The following is a 20,696-nucleotide window of genomic DNA, read 5'->3' as shown; positions in this document are numbered from 1 at the left end:
TCAAACACCATAGCGGAATTCCACCTTTTTTTATAGTTTAGAATGTCTGCGATCAATTCGAAAGCACAACTTTTCGAGCACACCGTACATAATCAATCACTACGCGAAATGTCCCCTCGAGCAACCGCGCGATAGCACTGATATATGCCGGAAGCCAACGCGACAGCCAAGAACGTTTAGAGAAGCGTCGACCTCGACGGAACGTGACTGGGGGCAATTTCATCCGAAGCTAGCTAAAGTACGTCCATACAGTCTCCTCCAGGGCCTCTATAGCTCTCTCTCTCCCTCTATCCCTATTACTTGCAACTCTATACGCGGTCAGTGCGGAAACAAAAGGACGACGTCGCGTCCCCCGGAATGTCCCTGCGCCGTAATGACGGCGACACGAGCTCGTTAATCACGTCCCGGCCTCAGCTGCAGTCCGTCGGCCACGGATGGGACCGCCTTCCTCATTCATGCGATATTAGGGCGCGCGCCTGCGCCCGTGTGCAAACACACAGCGAGCGAGTGTATACGCGAGCGCGATGGACACGAAGCATAACGCACATTGGAAACGGGCGGCCTCGCGTTCTCCGCTACACTTGATGAGCCGTGGAACAGCAATCGGCGTTCCGTGCGCGCACAAATCGAGGTCCCCTTCGGCCTCGATGAAACGTTTGCATTAAAATGTGCTCGAAGAGAGGTGCAGAGGAAACGAACTGTTAAGAGAAAACTAAGGTCATGGGTGCATTGGACTTCGGTATCCAGACTTGCGAATTTCGATTGAGCACGAACAACTCGAAACAACTTTTCGGTGCTTTTAGTTATGCAACGAAAGCCCTAAATGCACCCTCAAACGTGAACAGCGATCGTGGTAGCCGTCAGCACTATGGCGATATAAAAAAATCACCACCATGTGGTGACGCCCCGCTACGGCGTCTCCCCAGATGGTAAGCATTCGTGACCTCACGATGACGTCTTATGACGTTACTCAACAGGGCATAACGTGATGACGTCACCAAATGACATTGTAGTTTGGCCAAATGTGAGCCGATCCCGGAGGCCGCGCAGGACCACGTGGGGTGCAGACAGCTTTCGGGGAGGCGGAAGGCGAGACAAGGGGTTTGGGATGAATACGATCGACTTCGAAGGAAAATTAGATTGCATTCGCTTTTCAGTCGTCGTAGGCAACTAAATATATAAGGAGAACTCAAACGTTTTACCTTGTTAATGCACGTAGGGGCGAAGGCGAAGGCGGCGCCTCTATGAGACGCATGCCATGTACGCCAAGGCGCACGCTATTATAGTCGATGTGCCACGATTCATCAGAATTTCCACTTGCGCTACAACAGAAAATCTTACGCTGTCATGCCAAAAGCTTGAAATCATGTCACGTCAGCTTTTACTTCAGTCAGCGTCGAGTGTAAGACTATATGAGGCACAGCTTCCTAAAAATAACTAAAGGCGACTCTCCGGCGCTGCGATCGTTCAGCGAACATGGGAATGATGGGTAGTACACGGATTTGCCTAGTCTTCATGCTTGCACGGGCGTCGAACGCACTTGTGATTTTGTTTATTGCAGTGTTCTGCTTTTGTTTCGAATAAAAAGTACTAACCGTTTTGAACTTCATAACCCGTTTTGAATTGCTGAGCCTAAAAGGTTAAGGTGGCGAAACGTAACTGCTAAACCTTTGCTGATAGTCTTTTTTTTTTATTGCGACAAGGACTTGCCTTTAAGGCATAATATTTTTGTTAAATATGTGCTGTTAGGCCGGTGTTGTGTATGAAGTAGTGTCTTGTGGAATCTGTTTTCGTGTATCCAGCGGTTGTAACTGGCTGCGTCGCTGTAGCGAAGGCCGGCTTGAGCGAGGTGACAGGAGCATTCTGGCTGCAGCCCTTTACATGTCCATAAAAGGTGGTGTGTATCTGCTTGCATCGCAGGAGTGGGACAATGCGGACACGTATCACCAACTCGTAAATGTGACCAGTTCCATGACGATATAACGGCCTGTGTATAAGGGACACCCCTGCCCGAAGCCTCCTAAGCACAACTTCCTCAACTCGTTAAAAGCAGTTCCAAACCACACGAAGCCAAAAGGAGCCGGAAGTACGGAGGTTAGACAAATCCGTGTACTACCCACCATTCTCACGCAAGCTGAAGCACCGTGAGTTGCTGCTCCCATAAGAGCCAGAGTTCCGTTTAGTATATTTATACGGCACTTTGCGATCTGCTGTGACCAGTGGAAGAGCCCTTGGCTTACGCAGTTTATTCCGCTGCATTTAAAAAAAGACAGTTCTAAAGTGCGCAAACGCGAAGTATGGAACACGCAAAGCGTCACGCTTAAAGAAATAATTGCAAATGAGATTTAAAAAGGGAGAAATTGGTGTACACAACAGAGTATTGATGCTAGCATATGAAAAGTCGCCTAGAAACACCATTTCTAAAGCCCTCTACGTATCAAGTTGGCAAGATGGAGTGCGACATTGCGTGCCGCTCGGCTTTTACCTCTCCGCGTTTCGCGAAGGGTTGGGAATGAAGTGGAGCACGGCATCAATCAAGCCACGATCGATCGCATTTATGAATAATCGCAGACTCGCAAATAAGTCGAAACAACCAAGTCAGTGGAGAAAACATTCCGCCAATAGAATACTTTTTTTTTTCAGTCAGGGCAGCACCTGTTTTCTTAGGTATAGCGTTACTGTACGGATATATACCATACTCCAGCACCCCTAGCGGAGAAGCCACGCTTCGTACGCATAGGCGTATAGCAAATGACTCACACCTATATATGCGACGCCAACAACACTTGGGAGTCGATACAAGCTTAGCTCGAAAACGCTAAGGGTGAATATATATATATATATATATATATATATATATATATATATATATATATATATATATATATATATATATATATATATATATATATATATATATATATATATGCGACCCTGCCAAGAGACAGTGAAAGTCAGCGGCATTTCTAGTTATACGTCGTTTCGTCAAATAGAGCTTCCGCATTCTACGAACTCGCGTCTTGTTTGAACTCTAGAAATATACAGCGTGTGCACAGTCTGTGCGCATGCAGAAGAGGACAGTCATTTAAGTACTCGTTACATACACTGGCAGCCATACGCAGCCATACGCAAGTCGAAGTACTAGTTATTTCAATCCGTGAGCAGCTAAACAGTTCTATCTCTCTTTCTTTACCGGTCAAAAGAAAAATCTATCTATCTATCTATCTATCTATCTATCTATCAATCAATCTATCTATCTATCTATCTATCTATCAATCAATCTATCAATCAATCTATCAATCAATCTATCAATCAATCTATCAATCAATCAATCAATCTATCTATCTATCTATCTATCTATCTATCTATCTATCTATCTATCTATCTATATCTATCTATCTACCTGTCAAGTTCTAATAGTTACTTAGAGGCGCATTACTTACGGTATGCGCGCATATAGGACATTGAAAGCTAACGGGTCACACACTCGCGTGCTCGCATCCTTTCACCGTGACACAAGCGAGAGCCGACAAATCATTTCTTGCTGCTGCGGCGGCGACATTAAAACGGGTGCACGGGCGTGGCTCGTGCCCCGTTCACACTCCCGGCTCACGCAACGGGCGACGCGGGCTGGCCACCCTCGACCGCGTGCATATATACGTTGCAGTTACGTTCAGCACAGTTAAAAGGCCCCGCACTCACAACCACGGCCGTCGGTATAACCACCCTTCGCTTCATTGATTACTTAGTTATTCTAGCGCGAGACATTCCGCGCGAAATGAACAGAGTTTTCAGGAGTTTATTATACACGTCAGCACACACAAAAAAATTAATAAAAAATCTACCAGTTCCGCTTCGCTCACACTTATTAAAGAACGATGCTGCAGGCCTTGTCTTCATCATCATGGTTATCATCATCATCATCATCATCATCAACAACATCGTCATCATCATCATCAGCAGCAGCAGCAGCCTGACTACACCCACTGCACAACAAGGACCTCTCCCATGATCCGCCAGTCAATCGACAGTACCTTTGGCGTTCAACCCCCGCTCCACATAAAATTTTTAAAATCTTGCTTGCCTCTCTCTTTCTCTCTCTCTCTCTCTTTATTACCCACCGAAAAAAAATCTCCCCTGCAACCCGGTCTTGTGCCTTCTGCTGCCACGTTATACCTGCAAACTTCATCAAATCTCATCTTCATCAGGCTATCACATTCCTGTGTTTTGCAAGTCTTTCAGACACGTTGTATCACTGCTCTTCATCAATAAACACTCCCGTGTTAAGCTCTTCGAAGAATCAGTATAGCCATCACCTTCTATAACGACAGTCCGACTCGGGGGAGCAGCGGCTACGGTGCTCGGCTGAGGTCGCGGGTTCGATTCCGGCCGCGGCGGTCAAATTTAGATGGAGGCTGAAAGGTAGAGGCCCGCGATATAGTTCTGTACCCGCACACTGTGTGGCGTCAGCGCGCTAAAGAACACGAGATGGTCGAAATTTCGGGAGCCGCTCCGCTACGGCGTCTGCCATAATCACATGGCGGTTTTGGGACGCGAAAGTTTCTTTTTATTATTATTATTATTATTATTATTATTATTATTATTATTATTATTATTATTATTATTATTATTATTATTATTATATAATGACAAAGTATGACGTGACAGTGGTGCGTCCGTGGGAACGCCCACACCAATTGTTGAGCCAACTGTTGCCGTGTTCCTCTTCAGTAGAAGCCATGTGTAGTAGGACTCACCCAATTTCAGCAGCACATGCGAGCTTAAGAGAGAGAGAGAGAGACTCTTTATTAGAAAAAAAAAGAGAATTTTTGCCGTAAATCATGGCTTTCCTATGTGAGATGTCGTATTATTAGAGCCCTTCCGGCAAGGCCAATATTGGATAGGTAATTTATCAATGAAAGAATGACCCGACGATGCTTGGAATGTCCGCGTACAGGGCCTAGTATGTCGCGCAACGGTAATTGTTCGTGGCAGATCATGTCCATTTCTTGTTCGAACAGTTGCCTCTCATCACGGTACGCGGGGCATTCGAGTAGTATGTGCTGCACTGTCTCTATGCTGCCACAGTTATCACGAGGCGGACTCGAGTACGCCCTATTCGGAACATGCAACTGTTCGTGTATGCCACGTTCAGTCGAAGACCACGATATAACGTCTCTAGGTGGTGAGGGAGTAGGTGGGAGAGTTTAGCGCTCAGTTTTCGCTCAATACAATAGAGAAAACTATTGTTGTGAAGTGGCGAATTCCAAAAGTAGTCTTTTTCTTCGTATAGGCATATCTTTTCGCGATGTTCCAAGCATCGGCTTTTCTAGAAAAATATTATATTATGATATCATAATGAAAATATGATAATAATTACTTTCTGATAGCCCCCAGATATTTATGTGGCACATACTCGTTTGTTGGGCTAACCATTGCCTTCATTTTTAGTGCACCGGTGGTGAGTATTAGGACTTACCCGATGTCCTTGGTGCATAGTCGTTTATGATGCCCACCCGCGTTTCCCAGGATCCAGAAAATGAAAGCCTCACCTGCGGGCGCAAAAATGACTATCAAAACAGAACAGGAGCTATAATCGCATACAGCAACGTAATCGTGCAGAAATATACGCAAGCACACGAGGGGGTCTTGGTATGTGTGCCAATATATATATATATACAAATACCATTCCACAACATCCGGCCGGAAAGAGTTGGGCGTGGACCCCCCCCCCCCCTTCCTTCCTCTGACCCCCACCTTTAGTATTGTGGAGGCCCCTAGCGGAGAACAAACAAAAAGCCACGCTGACGTACGACGAGGAAATCACTTTCTTTCGTATCTTATACCTGCCCTTGCGCAGTGAATAAGGCAGATATGTCAATTCATGAGACGAATGGTGACGCGTAGTTAAAAGCGACATATGCGGCGGACATTAACCCTGGGCCATAGCGGTGCGGAGAAAGCACTCCGCCTAAATGACGCCTTCAACGTCGCACCTCGCCCAACCGAAATAATAATTGTGGCATACAATACCGAATATTCTAACGTTTAGCGAATCGTTGAACCATTACGCTTGACATACGGGCCTACCGAGCATACGGGCTTAGCGAGTATATACGGAGCCACGTTATAGCCGAATGAGTTCACGCATAGCCTCGGCCTTCAGCTCTACGTTCAAGACCTAACGAAGAAGAAAACAGAACCCGTAAAACGTAATATCGTTCGTGAATTCACGAGTACTAGTTGATATGTGGTTGCACCCTTACTTAACGTAGGGAGCACTGCACGCAACTGCTAAACAGCAGTAAATAAGTACACATTCCCCGTTTAAATGCGCAAAAAGGGCGAAGCTTTTACAGTCGCAGTAGCTCGCGTCGTTTCGAACGACCCCAATTACTCTGCACTGCACGCAGCGCGAGGACACGGAGCGCCAAACTGAGGCACGAATGTATTTGTCCAGAGCCCTCTCAAGGAAAGTGGGCGGAGAAGAAGGAGAGTGGTTGCGATTTTTCAAAGGAACTCAGCGTCGAACGATGGCGTTCAAGCAAACACACGACCTAATGTCAATTGCACAGAAAACCCCGCGTCGCAACGGTGAATGGTTGAAAAGAAAGCCGGACCATTTGGTATGAACTCATTGTGGAATAGCGAACAAAAACAAAACAAAAAACTTCGACGATGCTTGAGCATCCGCAAACGCGTAATGGGGCCCCGTGCGCAGTCTTCTCACATGCTAGCCTCGCTTCGGTTTTCGGTGCATGCCTCAACCACGTCACAAGAAGACGAGCGCCTGTAAGCGTAACATTGGCCGTTTCAAACTGTCCTATAGAGAATGCCTACTGCAAGCACAGTTGCGAAGTGCCTACTACGCCAAAATATTTCTTCTGAAGCGTAAGCTACAGTGGTCAAGGTCGAGCAGTCTCGCGAGGCTTATCAAGAGCAGTGTTGCGCATGCCTGGGGTGCAGTGTCGTCACACAGCTCGAGTGCCGGAGGAGGCGTGGAAACTCGTACCCCCGTATTCTCGAACGACCCTTCACTCAACGCTTCACCTTCACTAGAGAAAGTCGACGGAAGCGCCCTCTCTCGTCACGGCAAGTCACTGCATATCAGCGATAATGTGGTGCGATTCTCGAGCAGAGCAGCGTCATTTTCAGCCGAGCAGTGGCGCCGTGCTCAGCTCTGTCAAGTGAAGGGCGAAAGTCGAGTCGAGGAGCGTTTCTGAATACGGGGGCTAGAGTGACGTGTACTGACGGTTGACTCGCGTGAGCTCGCTTGCTCGTCGTCTGTCCACCTATCCATCAGTGCGTACGTCCTGTTCGTCCGTATGTCCATCTGTCCGTACGAATATCCTGTTATAGCCAAGCAAAGTCACTGCTAAGATTGTACAAATCAGCTAATTGGGCCCACTACGCGTCCACTAGGCGACCTGCGAACTTACAGAGCTGTTCACACTGTTGACGCTTTTGCAGATGATGATAAGTAAATATGTCTCAACGCGCTTTAGTGGGTGTGCCTTTAAAAGAGCAACTCGTTGCAGAATTCAAATGTTTGGCGCAGGGCGCAATTTCATGAGCTTCTACAACGCGTGTTATATGCGTTGAGCAACCCTGCCAACTAAGTCATATTCGTACAGCGTCTTTTTTTATTATTTTCGAAGTAGTTTCACACTAAGGAGTCACCCTATGTTCGTAGACCTGCTTGCCGCGGCGACTCTTGGTGTCACGGGGAATCATTGGTCAGGTACCAGCTTGTGATAAGATCACGTGCTACGTGACGCCAACAGGCCAAAAAAAAAAAAAGCATTTCACACTCGCCTTAATAGCTACTGGCAGCGCTGACTGACGCTCCCACCTTTGAATGCACACACCACTGAGCTACGGTGGCGGTCATATCCCTCTGTCCACTTTATACAGAACTGTCAGTAATGCTCACGATGATGATAGTCTGCAAAGTGGACAGAGGGATGACCGCCACCATAGCTCAGCAGTAGAGCATCGGTTTCTGGCGACGGTAAGTTATCTTACCGTCCCCTCGTCTTTCTTACCACTTACATTGCAATCAGTTCTAAGAACATCCTTTATACGTTCTTCGGATCCATTTTCAGTTAGTTCTAAATATTAATGTGTCTAACAAAGTTCGCTATTTGAACTTTCGGTCTGCAGCTTAACTAAAACCGCAAACAGAGGACTTTCAGTTCTAAATGACAGATGGTAATGAAGTTTTCCTCTTCTTTTTTTTCTAGAAAGCTAGAGCATAAAAAGAAGACGAAGCCATTGCGCGACACATGTGTGGGCCAATCACGCTGCGTGGGTGTGCGCCACATATTCAAGGAACTTGTCTTGACTTGCCTTCCTATAAGCAGGAGCCAAAAAAGCAAGGTACAAGCAATCAATCAATCAATTAAGCAAGCAAGGAAGCAAGCAAGCAAGCATACGAGATGAAGAGCATGAGAACTCGCCCAGCGTGGACTATATGCATCAAAACTAGCCAGTTTGATTATTAAAAACTGTGATACAAAATAACTAGCCACAGTCAGTAAATTTTATTATGTTTTATTTTATGTCAATGCCATTTGTTTTACAGATGGCATTTATACGAACGGCTCAAATATCTTAATTTATATAAGGGTCGTGGCTTAAACCCACACGACGCGCAGTCCATAAATCGCACTGAACGTAGGCAGAAAAACATCTGATGTCGTGTTCCCGACATCATACACAAGAGAAGATGCGTTGAGGCCAGTCTGGATAAAACGACGAGAAAATGAAAGAAATGATCCACGCTTTGTCCGATGAGCCTCCAGATTAATCTGACTCGCACAAACGGCGCACTGGAGAGCATAGAAAGCTTGCCGACGAGATATACAATATGAACACTACGCAACCAATACGACAGAACCACCCCATCCACTGCACCCCCCCCCCCACTCCGCCCGGCTTCTCACAACTAAACAATGAGCAAACCAAATAAGTTCAGCCTTATCAATAACCTCCCAGCAGGTATAGTTAGGCACACGCGCTGCCGCTATTTGTGACCAATGATGCAACTACGTGGTCTTTGATATAGCAGACTGCAACTCTACAGGGCCAGTAGTGCGTACGAAACAATCTACACGGTTTCGTATGAACACATTGCAGAACAGAAGTCATTGTAACATACGAAGTTGTGTATAGTAGAAGCACGCGACTCGTCAAAAGTGCAAGAGAACATTTGTATGTTCTGTATTAACAGTCGCGACATGTTTGATATATATATCCGCTCACTGTCAGATTATACGCGAAGGTTAAGCGATGAAATGGGACATAACCATAACTGTCACTGAATGCCTTCCGCAGGCATTGGATGACGCTCGGCGCGTTCTGTCAAGTCTAGACCCCCGGTAAAACCTGTCAGCCTGCCTGCAGCGGCCAAATATCGTCTCACCCTAACCCGATCGCTAGAGTGGAGCCCTTTCCCAAACAAGCTGCGTATCGGTTCGGATCGCGAGGCTGTGTCACGTCGGCTGCTGAGGCGACTGGAGGCGACGGTCTGACGGCGCCCCCTACAGCAACGTCGTGATGGGAGAAATGAAAGAAAGAGAGCTAGCTGATCCGGCGGGTTTGCTTGCAGTCACGCAGATGGGACCGTTTGTTTGCCGGTCATCCGATCACGTTAGCACGACGCCTCGCGTCAGGGATAACGCTGAAATGCATATAGTTAGCGCGACTAATTATGTGCAGCGAAACGGACGCCCGAATACCATCTTAAGGCGCGTCACTTTTCGCCAGCGACACGGTTCACGGTTTGGTTGAGATGGTTACAGTATACAAACGCTAACAGTCGGGGAACTGTAACAAGGGCTCCCGGCTTAGTTTGCCTATAGTGCCCCGCAATGTTTTCGCGAAGAGACCTTACTCAAAGTTTCGGCTCGTTGCCAAATGCACCAATTTACGTAGCCTCCTGGTTTTTGCAGCGAAATATGTTATGAGATTAGAACTCACTTCACATTCAGCGTCGTAGGTGTCCACCGCCGCTGCCCGTAACCAGTTTCGCACGAAATAAAAAAAGGTAAATAAAGAAACAAAGGACAAAACGGGATTCGAACCCAGGTCCGCTGCGTACCAGCCCAGTATTCTACTAATAATCCACGCCGGCTCTTGAACTCATTTGAAACTGGCCTTAGGGAGGCTTGATGTCGGGAAATGAATCGCGCTAACATGAGTAGAACATCAAAGGAACAACTAGGCGTCACACAATGCGAATTGCGTAAATAGTGGGTCGTCCAATGCATCACAGCAGCTTGCCCTTGTACACCTATTAGGTGTGGCTCATACCCACTTCAGGCACAATTCCTCATGGTCGTAAGCCACTGCATAAAAATATTGCCCAATGTTCCTAGCAAGTGTGTAGCGGATACCCAGCTTCTCCGAAGAATGATGAAGGATAGAATAGCGAATACCGGCCTAATACACAAAAATTACGATTATTTCTGGCGTACAGTGGGTACCCAGCAAGTGTGCTTGTAGCAGTTAACCAAAGAGTTATTTAACGAACAGCACTGTCACAGCGAAATTATTATTATTATTATTATTATTATTATTATTATTATTATTATTATTATTATTATTATTATTATTATTATTATTATTATTATTCGTGACAGTCAAGTCTTCCAGGATGTCTGACATCCACAAACTTTCTTGCCCCGTCGCGGTGCCCTAGTGGCTAAGGTACTAGGCTTCTAACCCGCAAATCAGGGGATCGAATCCCGGCCGCGGCGGCTGTATTTTCGATGTAGGCGAAAATGCTGTAGGCCCGTGTGCTCAAATTCGGGCGCACCTTAAAGGACCTCAGGTGATAAAAATTTCCGGAGCGCTTTACGGCGTCTCTCATAATCATATGGTGATTTTGGGACGTTCAAGCCCACATATCAGTAAATAAATAAATAAATAGTCAATTCGGTACATACACACACCCAACCCGAGTACACGAATTGCAGAAAAATGTCTGCAAGCCTAAAGAAAAAAAAAAGCCGAAGATACGCCGACTTCGGTATCAGCAGGAGCAAGAAGAGCAAGCCCGAGAAAAAGCCTGTACGCCACACTAAAAGGCTCTACTGGGACGTGGGCGCTAATAAGCGAGCTCATCGCCTAGCGTCCGCCAGTCGATAAAGCTACGTACACCGAAGCTCAATTACGCCTTCTGAATGATTACACGCATGCTCGCTGGTCCACACCGAGGTCTAGATAGAGAAACATATCTAATTAGCACAAACACAACAGAACAAAATACTAAAGAGAAGGAATGACAAAGAGTCCAAACACAGCGCTGCGTCCGGTCTGTTTTCAACGTCTTGTATGTCGATCTTGCGCTAATAAGATGTGTCTCAAGTAAGCAACACCTACCAACTAGACCAACTCTCACAAAGTGGAGAACTCTCCCACATCAAGAAAGACCAGAAAGTGCACTGTTTACCGTCCGTCCGTCCGTCCGTCCGTCCGTCTGTCTGTCCATCTATCTATCTATCTATCTATCTATCTATCTATCTATCTATCTATCTATCTATCTGTCTATCTATTTTTGGCTGGCAGTACCACTTTGAAAGCATACCTTTTGAAACGGAACCCCTCCCCCCCTATCTCTCTTTCTCATGGCCTCGTTAAGTAGAAGTAAACCTAACCGAGTGCATCTAGCGCATATACGCACATAGCACCTGTCCCACGCTGGTGACACCTGGGCGGTGTGATCGCGCTTGTGCATCAACGGCGCCACGACAGCAGCGGTCGTGACGCTGGCGGGCCCAATTACCGGTGACAGACAGGATGAGCTTATGGGACGACGTCGACGACGGTGGTCCCGGCGGGAGCGCGGTGCTTTGGTTTTTGCCGGAGCTGCGACGCACGTGCAGCTCGAGGAAGCTACGCACGTGAAGGATATTCGACGTTAAATAAAACTTTCGACGACTTTAGTTTCCGCGTAACCGAAAAGGGCAGAAACAAACGCGCGAGAGTGCTAGCCAGAAGCGGAAGCATGGAAACGATGAATTAGTGAATGAATGAACGATGATAAAAAGGAAAGCAGTGAAATACAAAAAGTGAATTGTTGGAAATAATAAAAAAAATTAATTAAGGTCTAATAAATCGATGAGTGGATGAGGCAAGGAGAGGACGGAACGAGACTATAATGGCAAATCAATGAATAACTAAACGACGGACGGAAAGATTATGATGGAAATCTAGCGTTGAATTAATGAATTTTTACGGTTATACACTTACTCTTTGAAACGCACAGGTACCTTGAGGTACATCTGGTATGTATTTGAGAGATCGTATCTCGAACATCAAAGTGCCGCAGACAACTGAAACTCACTCAAAATAACTGCCGCGCACGCTGTAAGCTAATCGCGAAAACATTGCTTAAGGTGAAACATTTGTATTCAGTATCCAACACTAATACCAAAGCAAGGCGAAAATTTAAAGCGAATACTTCCTAGCAAAGTTGTAAAAATATGTATCTATATATCCAAAGCCAATGGCCCTTTTCAAATTATTCGGGCTCCGTATTTTACGAGTCTGCATTTCTACCTGCAGATTTTTTTTTCTACTTATTCACCGCGTAATCGATTTCATCTTTCCTTCTTACTCCCTATTTTTGTCAACCTCGAATTTCAATCAACAGAAACGTGGCTCCTGCGCTAGCTGTGTTCTTGATTGAAGGAGCCATATGATGTAAAACATCCTTGTGGGGAATAAAATACTAAAAGATACACCTATCCACGTGGTTGACGAAAAATGAGGTGGCGGGAAAAAGGTATTACCGATATGAAATATTTCAATTCACTTCACTTTTATTTCCTTAAAGACCCCCTGTAGGAGTATTACATAAGGAGTGGTGTATAACAGAAAAAGAGAACCATACAACGGTGTTTTTAATGCACTTCTGCAAACTTAGATGGGTTAGTGATGACACAGATGGCGTGAGGACGGCCATTAATGTCTTTTGCTGCTCTTACGAAGAATGAGGCTTGGAATGCAATAGTCCGGGTAAGCGGTATTGCGACTTGTAACGGATGACCAGTGCGATTGGATATGTGCGGAGGGGGCGTGATGTACAGTGGATGATTCAATATGTTTCTCTAATAAAAGCGTCCACTGAATGTATAACAGTATAACACGCAGTTGAATTCCGAACTAAGAAAGGAACTCTTGAAATCACCGTTTCTTTTATAAGACTCGCCGAGAAAACTGTTATAAAATCATTCGCACGGAATTCGTTTCAGATTACATCCTCAAGTAATACGAGCCAAAGATGTATTTTTGTTTATTTTTTTAGTTTGACAATGTCTGCTGGACGAAACTATATGCGGAAAAAAAATTAGGATATCTTCTTCTATCCGGAAGGTGGGGCCAAGCGAATTTAGCGTGTGCACACCTGATCTTTCTTTCTTTCTTTCTTTCTTTCTTTCTTTCTTTCTTTCTTTCTTTCTTTCTTTCTTTCTTTCTTTCTTTCTTTCTTTCTTTTTTTCTTTCTTTCTTTATTGTAATATTTCTTCTATATTTTTACTTCTATATTTGTATATTGTAATATTTCTTCTATATTTCTATATTTCTTCTTTCTTTCTATATTGTAATAAGTGTGCGTATGTTAGACCTCAGTCGCACGTGTCAAGGGACATTTTTCTCGGACATTTTGGCAGCAAAACGTTTCAAGTAATCGTGCTTAGACATTCACTTACTGTTTTTGTTGCATAAATACTGCTTCCAGGTGTCCATGTAGTTCACCTTTTCTAAACATGAGTGCCAGTTGAAAACCGGAAGGAAAAAACTTTTTCGTTTTTCAAATCTTGCACAAGGAAGATTAAAAATCAGCATTTCCTTGCACGACTCGCGAGAATCGGCGAGTATTTGTAGAAGTCAGACAACCACGTGAATTCGTAAGCTCGTCACGAGAATGCCCTTCACGAATTTTGAGCTACCTCATTCCAAAAACAAAAAAATGCGAATAAAAAATAACTTATAAATATAGGACAAACTTCAGGTCACAATCTCCTAGGCTTACGCCACGCCGTTCTCCAATTACGGAACTCCTGTCATTCTTGCGCACTCACAGAAACGCCCGCGCCTGACGGTTCCTCCTCTTTTTTTTTTTTTCGACATGCCTGTTTACCTCGACAGAATGCCTGCGCGAAACAAGTGGCAAGTGTTAAGCTAGCGCTAACATTAAAAATTATTGCTAATATATGATCTGCATACACGGATACACAAGGACACAGAGGAAAGAGGGAGAGAGCAAGCTGGAAACTGCCACGGACGGGCACAACACCTGCAACGCCTGCAAAGAAGAAAAGCAACCACTTCCACATGAACAGTGCATGTTCGCATTAGGCGTTAAGCGAGCAATGTCTGCCGATGAAAAGACGCACTTATTACGATAAAGATAATAATGATAACGTAACGGGAGAGCCCTGGCTTTGCAGGTCCTCAGTAATTATTTAGGGTGAAGTCGCGCTTCTGCGTATACCATGAAAAATAGAGACGTGATTCAAGGAGTGAAAAACCAGAGGCTTGTAATAGGTAATTCGTGTCTCCTTTAAGCGGCAGACGAAGTCCGTGCCATCTGGAAAACCCACACATCGCACGCCATCGACGTTATCACGCGTGCGGTGACTGATAACGCTGTACGGAATTCTCCTTGTATAGGCGAGACTTGCGCAAGTTTCGATAGACAGCACAATTACACGAGAATGAGCAAACCGACATTGCGCATGTCTGTTGCTATGACGACACACGCGCAATGCGGAAGAGGAGAAAATAAAAAAAAATGCGTGAGGTCCAATTTCAAAAGCACCCGCTTTAGATGGTTTGCTACCTTTCTATAGTCAAACAAGTCGAGAGATCGCTGTAAAACTAACAAACAAAGAAACAAACATATGGTACTTGAAGTGAATAGAACGCTCGTTGTGGAAATCATCTCGCGCAGTGGACTGCAGCTGCCTCGTTTGCCACGACTTTAGAAGGTAGCATTCGCGCAAAACTCCCTGATCACAGCATTCATTCGTAATACTGTAATAGCCGTATTGGGAGTGATAGGTTCTGCGACTCCACAAGTAGTCGCATAGTCATAGATAAACTGCGTTTGAAAACATGCACCCCGGTCATATTGGCTTCTCGGAAGAGCATTAAAAAGGGGCAGATAGGAGCGGTAAGTTAGAATGATGGGCAGCGCGTAAGCTCCTTTTTGTTTGCTTTGACACCCGCACACACTCTAACACACACACGCACACGCAAACACGCACATACACACACACACACACACACACACACGCACACACACACATTTATTCTATCTAAAGGCTGGCAACGCACCGGAGGTCTAGTGGTTATGGTGATTGAGTGCTGACCCCGCAGGTCGCGGGATCGAATGCCGGCTGAGGTGGTCGCATTTTCGATCAAAGCAAAGACGCTCGATATCTGTGTACTCGGATTTGGGTGCAGGCTTAAGAACGCCAGGTCGTCAAGAGTTCTTGAGCCCTCCACTACGGGGTCTCTCATAGTTATATCGTGGTTTCAGGACACTAAACATCTTTCATTATTATTATTATTATTATATAAAAACTGACATCACTGTACAAAAAAAAATATACGGACGAACGAGCAAAATCATTAACGAGATTGGGCAGACCAGCACAACCAAAAGCAGCGAGACGGAGGGATTGTGAGAGAAGGAGGAATGAGGGAGAGGCGTTCTTCTATGCACCGCAATACGGATGCCTGTTGAACCACCGCGATTAGCCTCGTGTTTCAGCGGGAAGATGAAATCCGTCTTCCTGCCACGCAAGCGGGGCGCCTTATCGCCAACAGCGCTCTATTTCCGTTTCGTGTTCGCGGGTACTATCCGCCAGAGAACATTTACGCACTCGGAATTCGACTAAAGAAAGAAAAAAAGAAAGAAAGAAAGAAAGAAAGAAAGAAAGAAAGAAAGAAAGAAAGAAAGAAAGAAAGAAAGAAACGCTAGGACACGGAGCAGTATACAGGAGCGGACCGAGCAAGATGGGCCCGACCCTCTCATTATGGCCGCACATGCGAGGCAAGATAGAGCACCCAAACGAAACTTCCTCGACGAGGCAACGAACTTGAAACACGCGCAGCCAAGTTATCCCGTATAGAGCGCCGCAAGTAACACAACTTCGTAGGAAACTTGGACCCCGCTCGCGACGAATTAAACCAAGCGGGATATGACCAAACATACCACCCCAGCACCCAATAGGATAATTAAAAAAATAAACTGCGAGAGAGAGAGAGAGAAGAGTATTGCAGCACTCCCACCAGCGACGACAGGATCTAAGATTACATAAACCTTTATCATCCTTGAACAGCAGTACAGCTCATAATTTAAAGCGAAAGTCTTGGTTGTCTCATTAAACACGAAATGTCATCGTAGGCGTAAGCGCCGGTGGCGTCAACACGAGCGACGCATCGGAATCGTCATCACGAGATGACGCCATCATGGCATAAGAAACGGCAAAAACTTGCGACGCTCCGATGACGTCACACAGCATCACGTTACACGATGACGAAATCACACGACACCATCGCTCGGTCAAAGGTGGGCTGATCATGGAGACAATGCGAGACGGCGAGGTGCAGAATGCCGCTGATCTTGGAAGCAGTGCAAAACCGTAAGAGGGAGGGGGGGAGGAGGAGGCGGCGGCTTTCGCATTTAAGTTATTGTACGAAAATCCGTAAGGCATAGAGTTTCCCTAAAATTAACTAGAGGGGACATTGGCGCTGAGATCCTTCAGCGACAATGGGAAAGATGGTTAGCACACGGATTTTTCCTGTCTTCGTGCTTGCGGGCCTCGAATCGCACTTGTGGCTTCGTTTATTACTGTGTTTCGGCTTTGTTTCGAAGGAAAGAACGAACCGTTTCGAAATTCGCGACCCGATTCGAGTTGGTGATCCGAAAAGGTGAAGGTGGTGAAGCGTAACTGCCGAACATTTGCCGATTGTTGTTTCGTGACCAAACAGCCTCAAGTCATGCGAAGCCGAGCGGAACGTGAAGTACGAAGATTAGGAAAATCCATGTACTAACCATCATTCGCACGCTCGCTGAAGCACCATGCTAGCCGTGCATTGCAGCTTCGATAGACACTAGCGTCATAGTTCTCTCTCGTGTATATATAAGAAACTTTATATATATGGCCTAAGGGACCCTGTGGGTTTTTTTTTATTTCTTTCCTAAAATGCGTAAGCATTTATACGCCGTCTCGAGGGGAAAAAAAACTGTATGTGCTTCTCTCAGTATCTCGAATGTGTAGTCACCGCCTTTTTTTTTTTGTGCGCGGTCCACGCTGGTTTTCATGAGCAACGGGTCTGAGAGTTCGTTCCGGCAGCCGGTACTAAACTATATACAAAAACCACTAAGGCCATCTAGTGATATAATTCCAAAAGACATATACATATAACGCCATATATTGAACAATTCATAAACTAGAGGTGGCTACAAGCTACTACTACGACAGAGGAGGGAACGACCCATACCCTTAGGAGCTTCGCCCCTACATATTCCGCTCATGTCCACTCAGATGGCGTTGTGGGGCACGGAATTGGCTGTAGAGGCCCGGCCGGTGCAGTTGTCTGGATTTTACGACGCTGGCGCGGGACACAGGAACCGACGTAGCGCGCGATGCCAGTAGAAATACCGGGCCAGTAGAAGCGACCTCGAATGCGATCGTGAGTTTTTTGAATACCAAGATGTCCGGCAGTCGAGTCGTCGTGGAAGGCTTTAAGCGCGTCAAGTCGAAGAGAGTGTGGTAACACGGGAACCCAGCGTTGACCAACAGGGTGGTAGATGTGACGGTACAGAACTCCATTCTCCAGCTTAAATCGCAAGAGTTGACGACGATGCCGCGCGTTAGGTGGATGGGAAGTTCCCGAGAGCTGGTCCCTAATACGCCTACAGTAGGGATCACACAACTGGCAGGCGTGAAGTGTGCGCTTGTCGTCCGATAATAGCTGGTCTATTGAGGCGAGCGCGGGCGCTGCAGTTGAAGTGATTGCCGAACTTTGACCGATGCTGAGCTGGGAATTTGGTAGCGGGCAGCGCGAAAGAGCGTCGGCGTCTTGGTGTTTTCCACCTGACTAGTAAATGATATCAAAGTCGTACTCCCGTAAGCGTAAAAATCCACCGACCCAAGCGTCCAGGCAAGTTATTCAATGTGGAAAGCCAGCATAGCGCATGGTGGTCCGTGACGATCGTGAAATGACGGTCGTGTAGATAGGGACGGAACTTTTGCACTGCCCAGACCACAGCCATGCACTCCTGCTCAGTTATGGTATATAGTTCTATACCCAGCACCTCCACCACGTATGACGTCTGGGTTGAGACAGCTTTTATTCAGCCAAGGGCTCAGCAGCGAACGGGCAGTCTGAGACTGAGCGCGCGCACACCCGATGATGATTGTGCAGATGAGGACAGGGACCCAGACGGATGATGATGATTATGATACTGCATATATGAGAAGAAGCGCATAATAAATGCCCACAATATATTTATATATTGATGATTGATATGTGGGGTTTAACGTCCCAAAACCACCATATGATTATGAGAGACGCCATAGTGGAGGGCTCCGGAAATTTTGACCACCTGGGGTTCTTTAACGTGCCCCCAAATCTGAGCACACGGGCCTACAACATTTCCGCCTCCATCGAAAATGCAGCCGCCGCAGCCGGGATATGAACCCGCGACCTGCGGGTCAGCAGCCGAGTACCTTAGCCACTAAACCACCGCGGCGGGGCAATATATATATATATATATATATATATATATATATATATATATATATATATATATATATATAAAGGGTGGGGGGGTTTCATAATGTCGAAGTTGAAGTCCTCGACTAGTACAGAGGACAAACAGATGGACAGACGTGCGGACGGATAATCGGACTATAGGTGGACGCACCACTGATGCACGCACGGGCGGACAGATCAACAGACGGTCTGACTGCGCAGGTAACTATGCATTGTGCTGCATGCCATATACAAGCACCACGCATCATCGTAAATTATCAGTGAAATGCGCACAGTATTCGAACCTACGCTCCGACACTGAATCCGCCGTGGAACGGGTGGACGTTGTGCGACCCATGTATTCAGAAACGCTCTTTGATTTGAACTCGACTTGCCACCGCCTTGAACGCAGCGCGTTCGAAAAGCGTTGCTGCCGCATTGAAGGCGGAGGACGAGAACCGGCGCAGTCAGCATGGTATGGTCGATGGTGTTATGCCAGCGAGTGCTCGTCAAACGTCCGTGCCTCTGAAAAAGGCAATCTGGGTCAAGGCCAGCCCGCAGTCCGCCTGACGCGAACAACTCAACGGCGCGAACACGCGCGGCGCCTCTCTGGCCCACGTGCATTGAGTCAGCAGCGCACGTGACAGCGAGCCGGCGTCCTCGTGTCTGGTGGTCTGACGCATTGCGCGGCGACCCCATTGGAGGAATCTGCCCTGATGACCAGCGGCGCTTCTAATTGGACATTTTTGGTTGGACCCGGTGCCTATAAAAGAAGCCCTGCGGCGCGTCGCGATCGGCGGTCCTATGAGAGAGGAGTCCCCATGTCGGAGAGCCGACATGTGTGTGAGTCGGCGGTCTTAGGCGACAAGTTGACCTATGTATTAGAGAGGAGAGCTCGGCTCTTCGAGTCTCTTTCGGCCCCAGTGCCGAAATTGTAACGCCTCTGTATATATGCTGTACATAAACCTTGTTTAACTCACCGTCGTCTCGTCCGCTCGTCTTATCAGCTCTGCGCAGAAGCAGTCGCGAGCTGAAAAACATACGCTACCAAACGGCTGGTGACCTTCCCGACGGAGTTGAAAGCAGTGGCGCCTTCGGGACCGTGTTGGCGTCGCCGTCGTTCGCAACAGTGGTGGCTTCGGCGGGATCGGTCCGTCTTTCGCAACAGTGGTTGGCAGCTGCGGGATCGGCCGGCGTCAGCGACATCGATGCGGTGAGTGCCTGATGTTTTCCCCTCAGTTCACCAGACTATTCTAGCTCAGGTTGTAGTAGTTTAGAGAAGGGCTGTGTGAAGCATTGAAGTGAGCTTTGATCGTTTCAAGCCAAGTCGAAGCGCTTTGAAACCAAAGTTAATGCAGAGGGGGTAAACACGGGAGTGTGAAAAATTGCTTGCGCGTCTTGCTAGTAGGCTTATAGTGGGTACGGCAAGTAGATTCTTAACAGGGGCAAACAGCAAGAGGCTAGTGTGAACGATGGAGAACCTTAAAGTGAAGGAACTCATCGAAATTTGTGAGGAACTCGGCATTACTTTGGGCCGTGCGAAACGAAAGCAAGCGATCCTTGAGATCATGAAGGATGAGGGAGTGTCGGCTGAGGAAGTCGATGAGGCCTGGGTGGATATCAAAGCACGCCGTGAGGAGGCTGAAAGGCGAGAAGTAGAAGCTCGCGAACGCGAAGAAGTTGAAAGGCGCGAACGTCGCGAGCGCGAGGAGGCCGAGAGACAAGAGTGCCTAGAGTTGAAACGACTAGAATTGGCAATCCTACAGTGTTCGCAGGCGCCTAGCGTAGCTTCTCCAACAGTTCAGGTCAGCGGTTTTAGAATTCGGGACCAACTGCCACCGTTCGTAGTAGGCGAGGACATGGCGAAGTATCTCGTCAAGTTTGAACACGTCTGTGAGCGAAACGCTTTGGAGCGGCCT

The 20,696-nt window shown here is 46.8% G+C and overlaps 1 protein-coding gene across 3 annotated transcripts in view; it reads right to left on the bottom strand.

Moving 5' to 3' along the window:
* LOC119174612 (uncharacterized) overlaps positions 1–20,696 on the bottom strand; it is a 612,314-nt gene that overhangs the window by 487,075 nt on the left and 104,543 nt on the right. The window contains exon 2 of one of the 3 annotated variants that reach the window (XM_075895368.1): positions 5,480–5,552. The exons of the other annotated variants lie outside the window; for them this stretch is intronic. The gene's annotated coding sequence lies outside the window, so the exon portion shown is untranslated. The remainder of the gene's footprint in view (positions 1–5,479; positions 5,553–20,696) is intronic. 3 annotated transcript variants of the gene reach the window in all.

This window comes from Rhipicephalus microplus, chromosome 5 (assembly GCF_043290135.1).
Source record: "Rhipicephalus microplus isolate Deutch F79 chromosome 5, USDA_Rmic, whole genome shotgun sequence".
Lineage (NCBI taxonomy): Eukaryota > Metazoa > Arthropoda > Arachnida > Ixodida > Ixodidae > Rhipicephalus > Rhipicephalus microplus.
This window is presented reverse-complemented; position numbering and strand designations above follow the sequence as displayed.